The sequence below is a fragment of the Protopterus annectens genome, chromosome 7.part0, assembly GCF_019279795.1.
Source record: "Protopterus annectens isolate FY-2018-M chromosome 7.part0, PAN1.0, whole genome shotgun sequence".
Taxonomy (NCBI): Eukaryota; Metazoa; Chordata; order Ceratodontiformes; family Protopteridae; genus Protopterus; species Protopterus annectens.
In genome coordinates this window covers 1681490303-1681502769 of record NC_056739.1, presented here as the reverse complement: position 1 = coordinate 1681502769, position 12467 = coordinate 1681490303, and the positions used below count along the sequence as shown (strand labels likewise).

General features: G+C 38.8%; 1 protein-coding gene across 2 annotated transcripts in view; it reads left to right on the top strand.

Moving 5' to 3' along the window:
* Positions 1-12467, top strand: part of MFGE8 (milk fat globule EGF and factor V/VIII domain containing) — an 873429-nt gene that overhangs the window by 426585 nt on the left and 434377 nt on the right. The window lies entirely within an intron of this gene.

Here is a 12467-nt window from a genome sequence, read left to right as displayed (position 1 = left end):
CTGTGAAAACATGTACAGATAAGCAGCTGCACTATTTAATGTGTAGACACAGTGTTGTTAATTGTCGCCCGTGGCAGTTCCTAGTTCTAACGCATCAAGTCCTCCACAACACAGAAATAGTGGACCACTGCTGTGTGGCTAGAGGCACTATACAGGACATGGTTGAGATGTGCTACCCTCATATATAGTCCCGCGGTAGCCCTGTGGACACTGAAGTATGTGTGGCTTTGAGAATACTAGGTACAAGGACCTTTCATTAACCAATGTAGGACATAGTGAGTATATCCTGAGCATTTGCCTTGAGTGTACTGCATCAGTTACTTAATGCCATGCAACAGGATAAGGGGGAGCATGCATGGTTTCTATGTATCATAAAGGAGACAGACAACACCATGATGGCTTTTTTTATATTGGTTTGAAGGTAATATCATATATGGGGGAGAAGGTTGTGTTGGGGACCCATTTAGTGTGGCCGGTGTGTGCTCAATGGCACCATATTTTCCATGATGCACTCTAACATATGTCAGCATTGGTCATACTTTCCCCTGACATTCATCTGTTTATCATGCTACTGCCAGGTTATATGAACTGCTGTATAACATTTCTTAGTACAGTCTTTACAGGAGTACCACAGGGCCAATAGTCCAACCACTGGCCATGATGGTTCCACCCAATAGTCTCATGCCACCACTATATCATCCACACCTTTACACTCATTCCCAGCAGTGAGAACAGTGACATTACACACCTGCCTGCACATTCTACTTTAGGAAGTTGGGGTATTACACCTGGACAGAACTATCTCAAGTATCCTAGTAGCACTGCTTCTTCAGTAGAACACAGTATACTAATATGAGTGGTCATATGTCACATAAGAAATGTTAATTTCTTGTTGTCCCCCCCCCCCCCACACACACACACACATTTTTGCTATCTTTCTTACTTGTATTTGTGTTTGGGATGTTGTTTTATATCTACACATTTATGTTTCCATTTTCTGCAGCATCTACCATGTCTGGTCCAATAGATAAGCATAGGTCTCTAAGACCCCATCAGGCCCAGCTTTCTCCCTCCAGCAATCCACTTGTCTCCGAGTCTGCTTCCTCATCAGGTGCATTGGGTGGCCTGGTGGCATGACTATGGCCTCTAGCTGTCACTCTCTGGAGAGCAACATTATTGTTTCCTCCAGTAACACTGCCAGGAGATTAGTGTTTGCAATATAGTAGGAGTTAGTGGAAGTTGTAAGGGGTTGGTCAACCACGGCTGGAGGACCACATTAGCTAGCTGGAGATGGTCCTCTTCTAGCTTCAGTAGTCACTCCACATCCTGGTTCAGCCCTCACCACCTCATATGGGTCCCACAAAGAAGGGTGTTCAGGGTGCTGAAAGCATACATGTCAACCTCTTAGAGTAAAAAATCTAGACAAAGCCATAAATAAAAGTAGGACAAAGGCCCAAAAATAGGGACAATTTATAACTATTGTTTGTATAAACTTAGAAAGTTCATTGAATAACAGGTTAAGCATTAGCATGAATTTTCTGAAGGGTATGAAGTCTGGAACCCAAATTTCTGTCATTATTTTCTAACTTCATTATTTAATGATTTGCCACTAATTTGCCAAAAAACACAATTTTATGAAAAATGGACCAAAAATAAGAGGCAAAAAACTGGACATTCTGCAAAAAATCTGTATAGCTGAGAGGTATGGCTGAAAGACTTCTCCTTCAGTCATGCATTGTGGAAACAGGAGGCATATTCCCATTCTGTCTCCCATCCTGGTTCTCCCCTTCCTTGTGTATCACCTCCCTCCCCTCCATCATCTCTGTCCTCCCCTTGTCTGTATGTGCATAATTCCATTCTCAACACCCCCACCCCATGTGTCAGTATCTCCTGTTAATTTTTGTCTGTGTTTTATGCATATGTATCTGACCCTGATTCCACACTTCTTTCTTCTTTCCATCCCCTTTCTTGCCCTTACATACTTACCCATCATTCTTTCTCCTTAAAAAATTGGCACATGTCCCTTAATAATAATAATAATAATAATAATAATAATAATAATAATTATATCCTTTCTCCCCAGTCCCAGTCTTACATCTTCACTGTCATAGTGCACATTCATCTGCTTACTGTACTTCATTCCTTCTTTCCTATGCATCCATTTTCACCCCATTTAAAGTAATAAAAGACGTAAATTGCTGGAGGACATTTAGTTCGGCTTCCAGCTGTTGTCACTGAATCACTATGTAGTGCATCTGTATTCCATTAAGCGCATATCTGCTACTTGACCTGCAAATTGCATGTTTCTTGTCTTAAAGGCATTCCAGGCTGCAGTTACAAGAAAAAAATCTCTAGTCACCCAGCTGGCCATTTGGAGTTTTTTTATTTTGATTAGTAGAAGTATGGGCTGCAAAATTACAGCTAGTTAATTGACAGTTACCATTGGGCAACGTTGTGCTGTTTGTAGATCATACCTCTGAACCGTATTGAATTCCTCGGTATTTACCAGCTTTGAGGGCAAAATAATGGGGTGCCACGAATCCCTGATTGTCTCCTTCAATTCCTGATAATTTCCCTTTTTTTCGAATTTTTTTTCTGAAGTTGTTGCACGACGGCATCAGCTTCATGAGGCAGACTGCCAGCCACTGCATGACTTCAAAAAAAGTAATAGTATACATTTTTTTCTTATGATGGGTAAATTTAAAATGCAAAATACATAGTATGCCAAATTTAAGACAAAGTATGCATAATCCTACAGGAGGGAGCCCATTTCCAACTGAAGGCAGAGAAGAAAAGAGCACATTGTCATCAAGCAATGCATTGAAAAATATTAGGTAAATATTGTGTTTGGACAATTTACAGATAATGTATTAGAAACCAGAATATTCTTTTATACATAATCATACTTCTTAACCCATTAGCACATGTAAAATCTGAAAGGTCAAAAGCAGGTGTATTAAAGGTTAATAGTACGTGACTGCCTACATGGAGTAAGTAAGCACTGAGTTCACGAAAGTTATGTGGGCAAGGAAACAAGTCCTTATATGGACTTATGTCCGATTTTCTCTTTCTACCTAGCAATAAGTATTCAGGTGTGTCTTAATGCTTATGGGGAACTACCTGATTGGTATATTCAAATCCTCCATTGTCTATTGGTGTACATATTCAACTTAGTATCAGTATTATCTAAGCGTATATAAGCTCACAGTTTCTTTTGTTCAAGGACATTCATTATACTGTCTTTGGGTTTCCCACACATGTGTTAATAATAGTTACTACAAAAGAGAGAACTGGTGCTGCGTATTCTTTTATAATTTGTGATTAATTATTTGTGTAACTGTACTATCAGTAAATATTTCTCAACAGTTAGCGCTGCGACTCAGATCAGAAATCTGGGGATAGGCTCGGGTGGACGGCTGACGTCTCACTAATGGGCCCGCAGACGGTTTTCTGTTTTTTGGGACCTCAACCATTTGTAAGTGCCTGATTTACATTATAAGTTTTTCTTTTTCTGTCTTTTGTGGAACTTTCAAAAGGTAGGTGGCATGATTTGTTACTGAATGAGTGAGGGTTAAACGATAATCTTTTGGTGACATACAACATACATGTGAGTGTGGGCTACCGACTGTAGCTCGGTGTTAAAATAAAATAAAAAAAAAAAAAACAGAGATTCTTCTTTTAACATGGGACTGAGTGCGGGTAAAGAATTACAGCCAGAAAGAGGAACTCCTGCCGGCTATATGTTTTACAAAGTTTCATGAGAAAGCTGTTTGTATTTGAATCATTGGGTTACCCTCACCAAGAATGATGGGAAATTCCCAGCTAATGGCAGTTTTGACAAAGATGCATTGGTTAATTTATAAAAGAAACTAAAAGAAAAAGGGAAAAAGGTGCTGCCAGGATGTTGGGCAGCTTTTAATGATTGACAAGCGGAATCAAAAGATAGGGAAAAGGACTCCATAGTAAGAAGCTTAAAATTTAATCAAGATAAATTAAAAGGACAATTGAAGGCATTAAATCATACAGCATATAAGATGGGAATAGTAGAAGGAAAACCCTTAGAGACCCCACCATGCAAAGGATTGTACCCTGTAGTGGGCTTAAGTCAGTTAAATATAGGCTCAACTGAATTCTCCAAGGAAGAATATGTTTTTATTCCGCCTCAACTAACTGTGCCACCTGCTTATGAAATAGCAGGCCAGGTGCATGAGCCACTGGCTCAGCAACAGGTGCAACAACCTGCCATACTCCAGCCTGTCTGGCAACCCACCAATGATACTGTTCAACAATCACAGTCACTGCAAGGTGTGGATCAGCTAGGACCTAAAGTAAGTGCTTCCCAAGTTACATCTACCTCTGATGGTGCTGCTGGTCAAAGCTCAGACCAGCTTGACCCCATACTCTGGCTTAGAGACAAATCAACACCTTATACTGGACCAGCAATACACACTAGATCTAGGGATATGAACTTAATGTTTTTCAAATTTTTTAAGGGTGATAAGAAGCAGGGCTCTAAATTCACACGGAAACCGCATTTCTCAATTCTCATTGATACCGGAAAAGGATATTTAAGACAAGATACATTCAATCCCAATTCTGATGAGGACACGTCCTTCTCATCTTCATCCAAGGAGGATGATGAAAAAAGGATATTTCCTCTTACGAGAAGTCCCAAACCCTGCATATGGTAGAGATGAGACTGCTCCTTCTACCATAACTGTCACTAGGGCATGGTCAGCAGTAGATCTTCAAGAGATCGTCAAGTTACTTCCACCCATGTGGTCTAACCCAGCAAAATTCCAACTAATTTTGGCTGGTCATGTCAGTCTTCAGAACCCCATTATTGAAGAAGTAAGGGCGGTATTGCAATATGCTGTTCCAGCTGACATTTTAAAACAAATATGGGACCATGCAAATATCCCAAATCCCATTCTGCAGCATGGAACGATGAGAAATGATGGCTTTGAGTTGGCCAGAAGCCATATATTGGATGCTATTATGGTTATCTGTAGCCGTCTTCCCAACTGGTCGAAGATTAAGGCCATCCAACAATGAGAAGATGAACCAGTGGATTCTTACCTGTCATGCCTTACTGACACTACTCATGGTATCCTGAGTTGACAGAAGGTCCTGCAGCCTGCAGGATCAGTTGAAGAAGGTGTGTTTGAACTGGCCCAGCTTAGGATTGCATGAGCTAGTTACCCAGGTGCAGTATCTGTCTGACGTTATGGCAAAAGAAAATAAGGAAATACAAAATCAACTTCTCCAGGCCCAATTACATAAGTTTTCTTCCTTTGGGCAATGGGGCCAAGGATGGAGAAATCACTCAGGAAGACGAGGCACTAATGGACAAGGATTTTGAGTGCATGGCCCCTTTCAGTGACCCCCTACAAGTAATGGTTTCCAACAGCAAGGTTGGAGGCAAATGGGGGATGGTGGTGGAAATAATAACCTTTGTTTCAACTATGGACAGTTGTCCTTACCAAGCACCACAACCATCACCTCCCCCTCAAGAATTTTCACCAGGTTGCTCCTTTAGGCAAGGGGAACAGCCTCAGTCAGGTCAGAATCAGCATTGGGACTCCTCCTGGACCCCTCCTGTATGGCCTGATGCCCAACAGTCACTATAGGGATTCCCTGAACTGATACAGCAACTTTTCCCACTACTTCCAATTGACCAGCAGGTTCCATTCATAACGTTAACTGTGAAAAATTATCTTGTTCCTTTACTGGTAGATACGGGGGGCCACCAAATCTATGCTTACATTGAAAGCTGCTAAAAATCTTCCTTTCTCCAGCAGCACCACTAAAGGCATGGGAGTTTCCAGAGTCCCCATAAGTTACCCCAAGACAGTCTAGGTATCAGTGAGTCAGAACACCATGCCTTTTCAGTTGGTATGTCAGCACCATTTAACCTACTTGGCCACAGGGTATGGCCAGAAAGAAAGCAACATCAAAGAGACTAAATAGCATGCACAAAACTACTTCATCTGCAAGAATGGATTTTTGAAAATGATATGCAGGGACATAATCTTTCTAAATATGCTCAAATCCAAGATGACCTGGGCTTCAATGTATGTTTTCACACTGTTATCAACAATAAAGCTTTTGAAAATGCCTCAAGGGTAATATTGAATGATGGCTGCCTCTTTATCTGTGGGAAAAGAGCATACAAATGGCTACCTGAAAATTGGTCTGGCAGCTGTTTCCTGGGTTATTTAGTCTCGCCCATATGACATGCATTACCCTGGGGAAAATTCCAAAACATTTGAGAAGTAAAGCCTCCTAATAATCCTGTGGGTAGGGTGGATGCATCCTGGATTTATCACAATGATCTTGCCCATGCCAGCACTATAGGGTTAACACATATGGACCTCGGGAACAATGTCATTTCCTGGGCTGGCATGATACCCTCTTATGGGGCGGTAAACTCAGTTTGAGAGCTAAGAAAACTGTCAAAACTCCTTGAAACCCTAAGCAATGCAACTTTTTCAGCACTAGAACTTATAACTGATGAGCTGACAGCCATGAGAGGTGTGGTCCTTCAAAACCGTATGGTTCTTTACTTCATCCTTATGGCTAAAGGGGGTACTTGTGCTTTAATCCATGAGGAGTGCTGTACTTATATTCCTGACAGCCAGCATGAGATAACGAGCTATTTGGAGCTGATCCAGAAGGTGTTGGAACTGTTGGAGGCTAAGGAAGCCGATAGCTCCACTTGGGCATTGTTAACCAACTTATTCTCCGGCTGGGGTGGTGGCATACTAAAACTACTAATGCTGATCACTATTCTTGCCTTAATAACCATTCTAGTGCTGTTTTTAATAAAGACATTGATTTGTAAACTGTTGGCTGCCAAGGCAGCAAAAGCTCAATCAAAGTTTTACATGCCGGTTTTTAAAGATAAAAGCAATGAAGTAAATGTGTGCAAAAATGCTGAGATTTCAGATGTTATGGTACTGTTGAGCTATGGAAAAATGTTTGATAGACTATATGGTAATGCTTAATCAGCATCAAATGGGGGAATTGTAAAATCTGAACGGTCAAAAGTAGGTGCAGTGAAGGTTAAGAGTACGTGACTGACTGCACGGACTAAGTAAGCACTGAGTTCAAGAAACTTATGTGGTTAAGGAAACAAGTCCTTATATGGACTTGTATCCAATTTTCTCTTTCTACCTAGCAATAAGCATTCAGGTGTGTCAATGCTTATGGGGAACTACCTGATTGGTATATGCAAATCCTCCATTATCTATTGGTGTACATATTCAACTTAATATCAGTATTATCTAAATGCATATAAGCTCACAGTTTTTTTTGCTCGAGGAGATTCTTTATATTGACTTTGGGTCTCCCTCACATGCATTAATAAAGTTACTATGAAAGAGAGAACAGGTGCTGAGTATTCTTTTATAATTTACGATTAATTATTCGAGTAACTGTACTGCCAGTAAATATTTCTCAACACACAAGAAATCTAGACAAAGACAAAAATAATGGGGAAACAAAGGCCCAACAATATGAACAAATTTTAAATATTGTTCTTGTAAACTTAGAAAGTTGCTAGAATAAGAGGTTTTGTGTTAGCATGCATTTTCTGAAGAATATGAAGTCTGAAACTCAAATGTCTGTCATGTCATTATTTACTGTCTCAGTCCTTAATGATTTCTAAGAAAACCACACATTTTAAGAGACATAGACCAAAAATATGAGGAGTGTTACTTAATACGCAAATGTTTGTGATAAATATTGTTGTCAGGCTATGTGAAGAGCTCAATTGCCTAGAAATCAAAACATTATGTTGTAAATCTGTGTACACCAGTAGCAGTGGGAGGCAAAGAAAATAAGTGAGAGGAGATTGCTCAAGGCTGTGTTTTGCTGTAGGTGCATAACTAGACATGTCATGCTTTATATTGGTTTGGTCACAGATTATGTGACAGCATATTCTGGGGTCCATTACTGAGTATGTCTTGCAGTTGGAAGTTCATGCAGCTATGTGGATTCCAAGCTATCTCATGAGTTCATCTTTTTTTTTTGTAATTAACTAAAACATCCTGTCTGTCTCTTGCTCCTGTCTGTCTCTTGCTCCTGATACCCACTGACAGGCCATTTTCTTGAGTCTGACCTAGACCATTACTTTAAGCTGATTTGTGTTTTCTTTTTTTTACATTTTTTAATCTATTTTTGTCTGTGTATGATGTGGCTTTTATAGTTTAAAATTTGCTGTTTTCACTGTATAAGGAAATACAGTGTTAGATACTAGAGTGCAGTACTAGTTTTTTTTGTAAGTAGTATGGTGAAAAATCACAGTTGATTAACTACACTTTGAAATTGCTTTCTCACAGAAATTACTTCTGAACATCAATAGCTGTTATAGCAATGAGGCATTTGCTCTGCTGCTAACATTTGCAAGTCTGGTCATTATATGACCTGTTTTTATGCTACTCTACTTTTCTGAACTGTGTGGTGTTAGAGGCAGTTTATTTTTATTAAAAAAAATATATTTTGTTTTACACAAGTTCAAAGTTTGATACAAGTTCAAATCTTAATATAAATAAAACACTATTGTTCTTCTGTTTATTTTATGTTTCTTATTTTGTTCATTCTTCAGTTTGCGTTTAAGAGTTGGTATCCCATAATTTTACCGGACTGGGTGTGGTTACATAATTATGTATGCAAATTTTGTGTTAATCAGTGTGCAGATTTTTGGCCAGTTGTATCTAATTTTCATGGGCCTTTGCCCGGATTTTTCATGAGTTCAGGTTGAGAGGTATGTGGTAGATATTTTTCTGAATCCCATAGATTTATCCTCTGCAGTAACGCATATTATTATTTCTGCAATCCTACTGCCCACTTAGACCTTGTGATCTCAACTTGTTTCACTTTTTTTCTTATGTAAACAAAAAGCTTTAATTTCCTGCATGTTTCCCATTTTCAAATCCCAGCTTAGTTTAAAAGGATGAGAGGATTCTGTCTAGCTAGCTTTGTAGCATGCAAAGTAAATGGGTGGGCAAAGTATTTTTTCCCTGTAATGTTCTCTGTAGGCTGCTTGCCAGATGATGTTTTTGCACACCTGTACTCTGCCTGTGTCCTCACTGAGAGAAGAAACACTTTTAATCTGCAAATAATTAAACACACATTCAGTACACCATAAAATTAACAAAGGGTGTTTGTTTTAAATAAAAACATAGATTAGAACATTCTTTAGAGAGTGTGCTGAAAATCAAAGTGAACATTTTTGAAGTAGACATTAGGTCCATCAGTCATGCCTTTTTACCCACACCTTCATAAGTAAATAGGTTTAGGAATGGGTAAAACAGCATTTGTAATGGGCCTGTTAATAACTACTGTTAATAGTATAGCTACTTTAAAAAAGATTTCTTACCTTTATTTTTGATGGAACTGAATCTTTAAATTTTAACAGGAATCAGGACTTTTAGCAGATGATGATGTTAGGAAATGTGGCATACTACTTCACAGGTCCAGTATTTTTCATTTTTTCAGTTTCCTCAACTTGCTTGCAGATGACTGTTGACAGCAGTTTACAGTTTCTGTTCTTCTGGGCAGATTTGCTTGCTGGGAAAATTCGAGTTTACCTAGTTTACTACAAAGAAAAGACAGTGTTTAACCAATGACATGATCACATCTGATGGCTTTTTTTTATTTGAAGTAGTATATAATACAGTTACACTATTTGCAAACTCTTTCCCCTAGTTGTTGCTACTTAGAGTTGTATATTACTCTGGAAATAGTATCTGTTTTTGGCTCATCTTCAGCTCATGTACTCTAGTTGTTCAGTTAGTGAAAACTGTTCAGCATGAAAATGATTGTCTGTGGGACCTGGGTATTCAAGCTCCTATGCAGAGGAGGAAAAATGTCCACGAATAAAATACCCTAGGGAAGCCAAAAATAAATGGATTACCAGGTAGGCTGCCTTAATAAAGGTATGGTGGGATGTTGGTGAAGAAGCTGGGCTACCGGTAAAACCTTGAGAAAGGCTGTACGTACCCGAGCGCTTGTGATTGAAGGCTTAGTAAAGCCTTTAGAAAGGCTTCGTATACAGGTCGTAGTTCCGGCTGGTCAGGTCACCTGGTGAGAGGAACCGCTAGTGTGGCAGCTTGACATCAAAGATGAAACACACGGAAAAAACAGGCAAAACAACATAAATGTGGCTCGGCTAAGGAGCTCTGATCGCCGTGGTGGCAAAAAATTAACATAGTCGAAGTTCAGATTCTAGACGGTCGTACTTTATTGAAGTAAAAAGTACCAGAAGTACAATCACCATGGTGATGATGGTGATTGTACTTCTGGTACTTTTCACTTCAATAAAGCATATGTAGCTGCAATAAGCTTTAGCTAGAGACAACTAGCAAATAGATTACATAAGCATACCATAGCTGAATAATCTGTTCCTTTGCAGATGTGAAGGTTTAATGAGCATTATAGGAATGCCATTTTGACATTATAAAATAGTTTATCAAAGGTAAACATAAAGAAATAAAATAGAGATACCTAGTTTCACACTCAACAACATACAGCACAGGCACAAGAACAAAATCGAAGTTCTCATTTTTAATACATGTAGAGAAATTAATCTAATTTAATATGCTGTAGTTAAACAAGGCATAAAAGGACATCTGCACATTGAAGGAGTTTATAATAAACATAAAAAGAGAACATCTACCTATTAAGCCCATGTCCTTATAAATCTGAGAGGTAAAGAAGATAACAGAAAAACAAGCTGTTAAAGTAAAATTAAGAGAAAGATGGGCAGAAATGAGCAATCTAAAAAGCTTGTTCCTGTATCACTCTGTGGGGTAAATATGATGACAGTAAACATGCAAGAATTACTAATTAGGAAGATAATATTTGAGAAAAAGATAGATTCAAGCTGCAAAGCCAGTGTCCATATATATGAAGGGAGGTGGTGCAGAGATTCTAACAAAGATAATATGAAGTTGAAAGTGGTATTTGAGCATAAGCAGTGAAGGACTACAGTAGACACCTTTTATTTGTCTAACTCATGTGAGTCCCTCTTTGGAAAGGTAATTCAATAGGTACAGCGTGACATGGAGTACAAAGCAGAGTAGAATTCTTTCCATTTAGCAGGTGCATTGTCTGTAGCAGACATCTTATGGAACCCACTTGATTTGTATTCTTATTTAGTTTCTGATTTCCACAGACATGGCCTATTTCTTGGACAGACTGGTCATCAAAATGTGGTCAGACAGGTTTGCCATTTTACCATATTGACCGCATTTAGAAACAGTGGACCCTTATCCACTTATCAGATATCTTTGATGATAAAATGCTAATGTGCATATGTGGCATGTGGGAGTATATGCACATGTATACATCGGAGTGCACATGGGTGCATCCAGTTGTGGATATGTGTGTGCGTGCGTGTGTGTGCGTGCATGTGTGTGTGTGTGTGTGTGTGTGTGTGTGTGTGTGTGTGTGTGTGTGTGTGTGTGTGTGTGTGTGTGTGTGTGCGTGTGTGTGTGTGTGTGTGTGTGTGTGTGTGTGTGTGTGTGTGTGTGTGTGTGCACATTAGAAGACATGTAGGGGTAGTGCAGTTGAGTTTCTTTACTTACTGAATCATGTTACTGAGTGTTATAGCCACCATACTGTTATACTTCACCTTTACATTTATAATACCCATGTATGTCAGCATAGAATTCTTATGATGCAAATAGTTTATATTAACTGATTTCATCCAAAAAAATCCCTCTGGACCTCATTTGAAGTGATATAACTATCTTGTATCTGCTTAATAATGTCCAGCAGGTTAACACATACTACTCTGATGACTGTTTTAATTAATGGTTGGTGTCTTACCTTCTAAAATTAGAGTCTCTAACTATTAATGTGTGTTAGCATGTATGCCTGTTAAGTCTGTTTTACCATGATTGTAATCTACTGCTTGTTATTCTTATGTGTATTAATATTTTATATGTATTGATTGCATGTAATTATTGTGGAGCTTTTTTACCTGGGCCACCACTGAAAATGGGTTAATTCTAGGCGCAGTGGACTTTCCCAGTTAACAAATGCAATAAGTAAATAAATAAGCAACAGAGTCAGCGTAAAGCTTCACTTGTCAGGAGTCAGACAGTAGCAAACATGGGAAATGAAGTTCAGAATCATATCTGAACAAAGATTCAGTTTTATGCATATTGGTGATTGTCACTGATTATGTGAGAAATGTATTTTCAAAACTGCAGTTTCATTAAATAATGTTGTCTTTGTATAACACAGACAGAGACAGAGAAAGAGGAAGTGAGTGTGAGAAAAATGTTTTAAACTAATAAAATTTTAACATATCCCTACTAATCAAAAATATTTGAGAAGAGTGCCACTAAGGAAACACCCTACCCTGAATGGGAAAAACAGAGAAGCAAGTAGTCTGACAGGCAATTGGCCAAACAGCTGGAATCCCAGGTTGGTCATTAAGGTATGAGCTGAAAGCT